Below are 10195 nucleotides of genomic sequence, written 5' to 3'. Positions count from 1 at the left end.
ATACAAGCAATTGATCAGAAGGTGCCCTTCTGACATGCTTTCAGAATAGAGCATCATAGGAATCTTCTATGATGGTCTGTCTGAACTATCCAAGATGTCATTGGATAGCTCTGCTGGAGGATCTCTTCATCTGAAGAAGATGCCTACAGAAGCTCAGGAACTCATTGAAATGGTTGCAAATAACCAATTCATGTACACCTCTGAAAGGAATCCTGTGAATAATGGGTCAACTCAGAAGAAAGGAGTTCTTGAGATTGATACTCTGAATGCCATATTGGCTCAGAATAAAATATTAATCCAACAAGTTAATATGATTTCTCAGAGTCTGTCTGGAATGCAAGCTGCAACAGGCAGTACTAAGGAAGCTTCCTCTGAAGAAGAAGCTTATGATCCTGAAAACCCTGCAATGGAAGAGGTGAATTACATGGGAGAACCCTATGGAAACACCTATAATCCTTCATGGAGAAATCATTCAAATCTCTCATGGAAGGATCAACAGAGACCTCAACAAGGTTTCAACAACAACAATGGTGGAAGAAACAGGTTTAGCAATGGCACGCCTTTTCCATCATCTTCTCAGCAACAGACAGAGAATTCTAAGCAAAACCCCTCTGACTTAACAACCATTGTCTCTGATCTAATCAAAACCACTCAAAGTTTTATGATTGAAACAAGGTCCTCCATTAGAAATTTGGAGGCACAATTGGGTCAGCTGAGTAAGAAAATTACTGAACTCCCTCCTAGCACTCTCCTTAGCAATACAGAAGAGAATCCAAAAAGAGAGTGCAAGGCCATAACCACATCTCACATGGCCGAACTTGGAGAGGAGGAAGAGGCAGTGATTCCCACTGAGGAAGACCTCAATGGACGCCCACTGACCTCCATGGAGTTCCCTAAAGAGGAACCATGGGAATCTGAGGCTCACGCTGAGACCATAGAGATTCCATTAAATTTACTTTTACCATTCATGAGCTCTGATGAGTATTCTTCCTCTGAAGAGGATGAAGATGTCACTGAAGAGCAAGTTGCTAAGTACCTTGGAGCAATCATGAAGCTAAATGCCAGGTTATTTGGTAATGAGACTTGGGAGAATGAACCTCCATTACTCATCAAAGAACTGGATGACTTGACTAGGCAGAGATTACCTCAAAAGAGACAGGACCCTGGAAAGTTCTCAATCCCTTGTACCATAGGCATCATGACCTTTGAGAAGGCTCTGTGTGACCTAGGGTCAAGCATAAACCTTATGCCTCTCTCTGTAATGGAGAAGTTAGGGATCATTGAGGTACAAACTGCAAGAATCTCACTAGAGATGGCAGACAATTCAAAGAAACAGGCCTATGGACTTGTAGAGGATGTCTTGGTAAAAGTTGAAGGCCACTACATCCCTGCTGACTTCATAATCCTAGAGACTGGGAAGTGTATGGATGAATCCATCATCTTTGGCAGACCCTTCCTAGCCACAGCAAAAGCTATGATTGATGTTGACAGAGGAGAATTGATCATTCAAGTGAATGGAGACTCCCTTGTGTTTAAAGCTCAAGGATATCCCTCTGTCACCATGGAGAGGAAGCACGAAGAGCTTCTCTCAATACAGAGTCAAACAGAGCCCCCACAGTCAAACTCTAAGTTTGGTGTTGGAAGGCCACAACCAAACTTTAAGTTTGGTGTTGAACCCCCACGTTCAAACTCTAAGTTTGGTGTTGGAAGGTTCCAACATTGCTCTAAACATCTGTGAGACTCCATGAGAGCCACTATCAAGCTATTGACATTAAAGAAGCGCTTGTTGGGAGGCAACCCAATTTTTACTTATCTATGTTAAATTTCTATTTTCTATTGTTATTTTATGTTTTCTGTAGGTTGATGATCATGTGGAGTCACAAAAACAATTGAAAAAGCAAAAACAAAGTGAAAAATAGAATGAAAAACAGAACACCCTGGAGGAGACAGTTACTGGCGTTTAATGCCAGGAATGGGCAAGAAGCTGGCGTTAAACGCCAGAAATGGGTAGCAGCCTGGCGTTTAACGCTAGGATTGGCAGAAAGGGGCGTTTTGCACGCCACTTGGTGCAGGGATAAGATATCCTTGACACCTCAGGATCTGTGGACCCCACAGGATCCCCACCTACCCCACCACTCTCTTTCTTCTTCATCCATTTACCAATCATCTCAATACCTCTTCCCCAAAACTCCTCACCTATGAAATACCATCATTCCCTTCACCACTCACATCCATCCTTCATAAAACCCCACCTACCTCACCATTCAAATTCAAACCACTTTCCCTTCCAAACCCACCCATAATGGCCAAACCCAAAACCCCTCTCCATTCTTATATAAACCCATCTTCACTCCTTCATTTTCACACAACCTAAACACCACTTCTCCCCCTTGGCCGAAACACAAAGCCCACTCCATCTCCTCTATTTCTTCTTCTTCTACTCTCTTCTTTCTTCTTTTGCTCGAGGACGAGCAACCTTCTAAGTTTGGTGTGGTAAAAGCTAAAGCTTTTTGTTTTTCCATAACCATTTATGGCACCAAAGGCCGAGAAACCTCTAGAAAAAGGAAAGGGAAGGCAAAAGCTTCCACCTCCGAGTCATGAGAGATGGAGAGATTCCTCTCAAGGGTGCATCAAGACCACTTCTATGAAGTTGTGGCCAAGAAGAAGGTGATCCCCGAGGTCCCTTTTAAGCTCAAAAAGGGCGAATATCCGGAGATTCGACATGAGATCCGAAGAAGAGGTTGGGAAGTTCTCACCAACCCACCATTCAACAAGTTGGAATCTTAATGGTTCAAGAGTTCTATGCCAATGCGTGGATCACCAAGAACCATGATCAAAGTGTGAACCCGGACCCTAAGAATTGGCTTACAATGGTCCGAGGAAAATACTTAGATTTTAGTTCAAAAAATGTAAGGTTGGCATTCAACTTGCCCATGATGCAAGGAGATGCACACCCATACACTAGAAGGGTCAACTTTGATCAAAGGTTGGACCAAGTCCTCATGGACATATGTGAAGAGGGCGCTCAATGGAAGAGAGATTCAAGAGGGAAGCTGGTTCAACTAAGAAGGCATGACCTCAAGCCCGTGGCTAGGGGATGGTTGGAGTTCATTCAACGGTCAATCATTCCCACTAGCAACGTCCGAAGCTACTATAGACCGGGCTATCATGATACATAGCATCATGATTGGAGAGGAAGTGGAAGTTCATGAGGTTATATCCTAAGAACTCTACAAGGTGGCGGACAAGTCCTCTCCTTTGGCAAGGTTAGCCTTCCCTCATCTCATTTGTCACCTTTGCAATTCGGTTGGAATTGACATAGAGGGAGACATTCTCATTGATGAGGACAAGCCCATCACTAAGAAAAGGATGGAGAAAACAAGAGAACCTCATCAAGAGCATGAGGAAACTCCTCATCATGAAATCCCTGAGATGCCTCAAGGGATGCATCTTCCTCCACAAAACTATTGGGAGCAAATCAACAACTCCCTAGGAGAATTAAGTTCCAACATGGGACAACTAAGGGTGGAGCACCAAGAGCATTCCATCCTCCTCCATGAAATTAGAGAAGATCAAAGAACCATGAGAGAGGAGCAACAAAGGCAAGGAAGAGACATTGAGGAGCTCAAGCACTCCATAAGATCTTCAAGAGGAAGAACAAGCTGCCATCACTAAGGAGGACCCGTTCTTTAACTTCCTTGTTCTTTATTTTCCTGTTTTTCGAAAATTATGCTTTAGGTTTATCTATGTTTGTGTCTTTATTACATGATCATTAGTGTCTTAGTGTCTATGCCTTAAAGCTATGAAAATGAATCCATCACCTTTCTTAAATGAAAAATGTTTTCAATTGAAAAAAAAAAAAAGAAGTGCATGAATTTCAAATTTTAAAACAGTTTAATTATTTTGATGTGGTGGCAATACTATTATTTTTTCTGAATGAATGATTGAACAGTGCATATTTTTTGAATTTGATTGTTTATGAATGTTAAAATTGTTGGCTCTTGAAAGAATGAAAGGAAAAAGAGAAATGTTATATGATGATCTGAAAAATCATAAAATTGATTCTTGAAGCAAGAAAAAGCAGTGAAAAGCTTGCAGAAAAAAAAAACAAGCAGAAAAAGCCAATACCCCTTTAAACCAAAAGGCAAGGGTGATAAAAAGGATCCAAGGCTTTGAGCATCAATGGATAGGAGGGCCCACAGGAATAAAATCCTGGCCTAAGCGGCTAAACCAAGCTGTCACTAACCATGTGCTTGTGGCGTGAAGGTGTCAAGTGAAAACTTGAGACTGAGCGGTTAAAGTCGAGGTCCAAAGCAAAAAGAAGAGTGTGCTTAAGAACCCTGGACACCTCTAATTGGGGACTCTAGCAAAGCTGAGTCACAATCTAAAAAGGTTCACCCAGTTATGTGTCTGTGGCATTTATGTATCTAGTGGTAATGCTGGAAAACAAAGTGCTTAGGGCCACGGCCAAGACTCATAAAGTAGCTGTGTTCAAGAATCAACATACTTAACTAGGAGAATCAATAACACTATCTGGATTCTGAGTTCCTGTAGATGCCAATCATTCTAAACTTCAAAGGATAAAGTGAGATGCCAAAATTGTTCAGAAGCAAAAAGCTAAAAGCCCCGCTCATCTAATTAATACTGATCTTCATAGATGTTTTTGGAATTCATTGTACATTCTATTCTTTTTATCCTATTTGATTTTCAGTTGCTTGGGGACAAGCAACAATTTAAGTTTGGTGTTGTGATGAGCGGATAATTTATACGCTTTTTGGCATTGTTTTTAGTATGTTTTTAGTATATTTTTATTAGTTTTTAAATAAAAATAACTCTTCTGGATTTTACTATGAGTTTGTGTATTTTTATGTGATTTCAGGTATTTTCTGGCTGAAATTGAGGGACCTGAGCAAAAATCTGATTCAGAGGCTGAAAAAGGACTGCAGATGCTGTTGGATTCTGACCTCCCTGCACTCAAAGTGGATTTTCTGGAGCTACAGAAGCCCAATTGGTGAGCTCTCAATTGCGTTGGAAAGTAGACATCCTGGGCTTTTCAGCAATATATAATAGTCCATACTTTTCCCGAGATTTGATGGCCCAAACAGGCGTTCCAAGTCAGCTCAAGAATTCTGACGTTTAACTCCAAAACTGGCACAAAAGCTGGAGTTAAACGCCCAAACTGGCACAAAAGCTGGCGTTTAACTCCAAGAAAAATCTCTACACGAAAATGCTTCAATGCTCAGCCCAAGCACACACCAAGTGGGCCCGGAAGAAGATTTCTGCATTAATTACTGATTTCTGTAAACCCTAGGCTACTAGTTCTCTATAAATAGGACCTTTTATTATTGTATTTTCATCTTGGTTCTTCGGGTTCCCTCTCTGGGGCCGAAGCCAATGACCACCATTATCACTTTTGTATTTTTAACGATGGAGTTTCTAGACACCATAGATTAAGGTGTGGAGCTCTGCTGTTCTTCATGAATTAATACAAAGTACTATTATTTTTCTATTCAACTCAAGTCTATTACTTCTCCAAGATATTCATTCGTTCTTCAACTTGATGAATGTGATGATCTGTGACACTCATCATCATTCTCACCTATGAACATGTGCCTGACAACCACATCTGTTCTACTAGCAATGGCTTGAATGCGTATCTCTTGGGTTTCTAATCTAAGATTGGAACCTTCGTGGTATAGGTTAGAATTATTGGCGGCCATTTCTGAGATCCGGAAAGTCTAAACCTTGTCTGTGGTATTCCGAGTAGGATCTGGGAAGGGATGACTGTGACGAGCTTCAAACTCGCGATTGTGGGGCGTGCGACAGACGCAAAAGGATCAATGGATCCTATTCTGACATGATTTGAATCCGCCTGACTGAGATTTACAAGATTACCATAGCTTGCTTCAAGCCGACAATCTCCGTGGGATCGACCCTTACTCACGTAAGGTTTATTACTTGGACGACCCAGTGCATTTACTGGTTAGTTGTGCGAAATTGTGACAAAGTGTGATTCACATTTGAGAGCTCCAAGTCTTTGGCGCCATTGTTGATGATCACAATTTCGCATACCAGACTGTTGTGGCTAGTACACTTGTGGTGGAAAAATTGGGTTTGACATGTGTTCAACATCTTAAACCATATACGTTGCAGTGACTGAATGACAGTGATAAGATCAAAGTTGATAAGGAGGTGACAATTGCATTCTCTGTTGGAAAGTATGTTGATGAGGCATTATGTGATGTGGTGCCAATGCAAGCTTGTCATTTATTATTGAGGAGACTTTGGCAGTTCAATCGTCGAGCATTCCATGATGGTTACACAAATCTGTTCTCTTTTGATTTTAATGGTCGTAAGATCACTTTTGTTCCATTATCACCTAAGGAGATTTATCTTGACTAGTTGAAGCTTCAACAGGATACCAAGAGAAAAATAAGATGTGAGGTCAATGAAAAATCTAAGAGAAAAGAGGTTATGAGAGAAAAGAATATAGCAAAAGACTCAAAGGTAAGTGAAAAGAAAGAAAAGAGTACATGTCATGAGAATAATGCGAATACAGAGAAAAATGAGAGAGTTGAGAGAGAATTGTGTTTCTTTGCAAGAGAGAGAGAGAGAAATTTAAAGAGTACTTTAATAGGCAAGAGAGCTATGATTATGGTTCGATTTAGGGATACTTTATTATCTGATACTAAATTTAACCCAAATTCACCAAATAGCTTTGTCTCTTTGTTACAGGAATTTGGAGATAATTTTTCTACTAACGTGCCAAGTGGTTTGCCTCCATTACGAGGGATTGAGCATCAAATTGATTTTATTCTTGGTGCTAGCATTCCTAATAGGTCGCCTATAGGAGTAACCTTAAGGAGAAAAAGGAGCTTCAAAGACAAGTAGAGAAATTACTAACCAAATATCACATTAGAGAGAGCATGAGTCCATGTATTGTACCAGTTTTGTTGGTTCCAAAGAAGGATGGTACTTGACGGATGTGTGTGGATTGTCGTGCCGTAAATAAGATTGCGGCAAAGTATCATTATCCTATCCCTAGGTTAGATGACATGCTTGATGAATTACATGGTGCAGAATATTCACTAAAATTGATTTAAAAAGTGGGTATCATCAAATTAGAATGAAATCTGGAGATAAACGAAAGACTGCATTTAAAACCAAACATGGGTTATATGAGTGGTTAGTAATGCCTTTTGGATTAACTAATACACCTAGTGCTTTTATGCGTCTAATGAACCATGTTTTGCAAGAATTTTGGGTAAATTTGTTATTGTTTATTTCGATGATATTCTCATTTATAGCACTTGTTTGGATGACCACTTGTGACATGTTTCAACTATTTTGAAAGTGCTTCGAAAAGAAAAATTATATACCAATCTTAAAAAGTGCACATTTTATATTGATAGAGTTATATTTCTTGATTTTTTTTGTGAGTGCGAATGGAATTGAGGTTGATGAGAAAAAAGTGAAGGCTATTCGTGAATGGCCAACGCCTAAGAATGCTTCTAAGATAAGAAGTTTTCATGATTTAGCTGGGTTTTACAGGAGATTTGTGAAAAAATTTTCTATCATTGCTACGCCTCTCACAGAGGTTATCAAAAAAGATGTTGGGTTTAAAAGGGAAAAGGAACAAGAGATTGTATTTCATACCCTAAAAGATTGTTGTGTTTTGCTCCTATCCTTGTTTTACCTAACTTTGATTAAATTTTTGAGATCGAATGTGATGCTTTTGGGATTGGTATAGGTGCTGTTTTGATGCAGGAAAAGCGAGTCATTGCCTTCTTCAGTGAAAAGTTGAATTTAGCTCAGCGCAAATATTCAACTTATGATAAAGAATTATATGCTTTAGTTCGAGCTTTGAAAGTTTAGCAACACTACCTCTTACCTAAGGAGTTTGTGATTCACACGAATCATAAATCTTTGAAGCACCTAAGGAACAAGGTAAGTTTGATAAAAGACATGCTAAATTAATAGAATTTATTGAGACATTTTCATATATGATGGCCTTTAAACAAGGTAAAGAGAATGTAGTTGCTGATACTTTATCTAGGAGGTATGATTTGATTACTACACTTACTTTTAAGTTGTTAAGATTTGAGTTTTTAAATGTGTTGTATGCAACTGATTCTGACTTGTCTGCTATTTATGCTTCTTGTGAACATGGTACATTTAACAAATTTTATATGCATGAATATTTTTTGTTTCGTAGTAATAGAATTTGTGTGTCTGTTTGTTCTATTAGGGATTTACTTGTTCTGAAATCACATCATGGAGGGTTTGATGGGTTATTTCGGTGTGCATAAGACATTGGATGTGTTATCTGAATATTTTTACTAGACACGTATGCGTAGGAATGTTAAAAATTTTTGTCCTAAGTGTATTACATATAAATAGGCTAAATCTAAGCCTTTACCACATAGTTTGTATACCACTTACCTGTTCCTGTGTATCCATGGGTTGATATTTCTATAGATTTTGTTCTTGGTTTGCCTCGAACTAGGAAAGGTAGAGATAGCATTTTTGTTGTGGTAGACAGGTTTAGTAAAATGTCTCATTTCATTGCATGCCATAAAATTGATGATGCCACAAATATTGTTGATCTGTTCTTTAGAGAGGTTGTGCGCTTGCATGGTGTTCACCAAACTATTGTTTCTAATCATAACACAAAATTTTTGAGTCATTTTTGAAAAGTGTTATGGAATAAATTGGGCACAAAACTATTATACTCTATTACTTGTCATCCTTAAACTGATGGTTAAACTGAAGTAGTTAATAGAACATTAGGGACTTTAATAGATGCTGTTGTTGGTAAAAATCTGAAAATTTAGGAAGATTGTTTACATTTTATTGAGTTTGCTTATAATAGAACAATTCATTCTTATACAGATTTTTCTCCTTTTGAACTTGTGTATGGTTTTAATCCTTTACCTATTTTGGACTTACTACCTTTATCTTTGAATGATATTGTTAGCTTGGATACAAAAGGTAAAGCTAAAAAAATGTTAAAGCAATGTACTTAAAAGTACGTGAGTTGATTGAAAAGAAAAATAGATTACTAGCTCAAAGGGTGAATAAAGGTTGAACACAACTTGTCTTTGAATCTGGTGACTGGGTATGGGTTCATTTGAGAAAGGAGATGTTTCCTACCTAAAGAAAATCCAAATTAGACCCTAGAGGTGATGGTCTATTTCAGGTACTCGAAAGGATCAATAACAATGCTTACAAGATTAACTTTCCAGATGAGTATAATGTGTCAGCAACTTTTAATGTCTCTGACTTATCTTCCTTTTTGATTTGGATGCAGATTCGAAGACGAATCTTTTTCAGGAGGGAGGGAATGATACGAGCTCTATAGGACAAACAGAGAACTGTCATATACTAATTGGTCTAATTACAAGAGCAACAACTAAGAGAATAAAAGAATTGCAAACGTAGCTAAATTATTTGTTAAGGAGATGCATCAAGAATTGGGAAGACAATGATTAACAATTATGGAAAGCCAAATGTCTTACTATTTATAAGTTGTATTGAAGACTCTCGTTAGTCAAATTGAATTAAATAGGCACCACTTTCTTAATATTTATTTTAAAACTTATTTTATGTTTATTTTATCTTATTTTATTTTGTTTGTTTTAGACCCAATTATGATTTGACTCATTTTTATTTTAGTGAACTCATGAGTTAGGATTTTAATTTAAGAGGTATAAAAATCTCTAAAACTTTGTAGCCACTTTTTTTTTTTAATTTTGATAAATAAAATTTCTTTTGAGTTTCTTTGAAAAATTTGGATGTGCTAAAGAGATAGAATAATTTCCTTAACTGTTGCATAGAAAATTAAATTAAAGTAGAGGAGTTCCTTTCATTTGATTTTCTATCTTATTACGTTTCATATCAAATAGGTTTTAGTGTTATGCTTTTTGTTTTTTGCTTGGATCTCTTCCCTTTGATTTTTTGTTTTTAACTACTTAATGTTTAACCATTATGAAATAAAAAATATTTGGTGAAAAATAGTTATTGAAAAAGAAAGAATTGTGGTGATATAATGCTTAAAATTGGAAGCATTCAATCTATCCGACTAAAAAAAAAGTTACACTAAAATTTATAAAAAAAAAAAGTTACTAATATTTTTTGGTAATTAATAGTAGTTACTAAAACTAAATCTATAATTAATTCAGTTAAGATATTAAAC

The sequence above is a fragment of the Arachis ipaensis genome, chromosome B10, assembly GCF_000816755.2.
Source record: "Arachis ipaensis cultivar K30076 chromosome B10, Araip1.1, whole genome shotgun sequence".
NCBI lineage: Eukaryota > Viridiplantae > Streptophyta > Magnoliopsida > Fabales > Fabaceae > Arachis > Arachis ipaensis.
Note: the sequence above shows the minus strand (reverse complement) of the source record.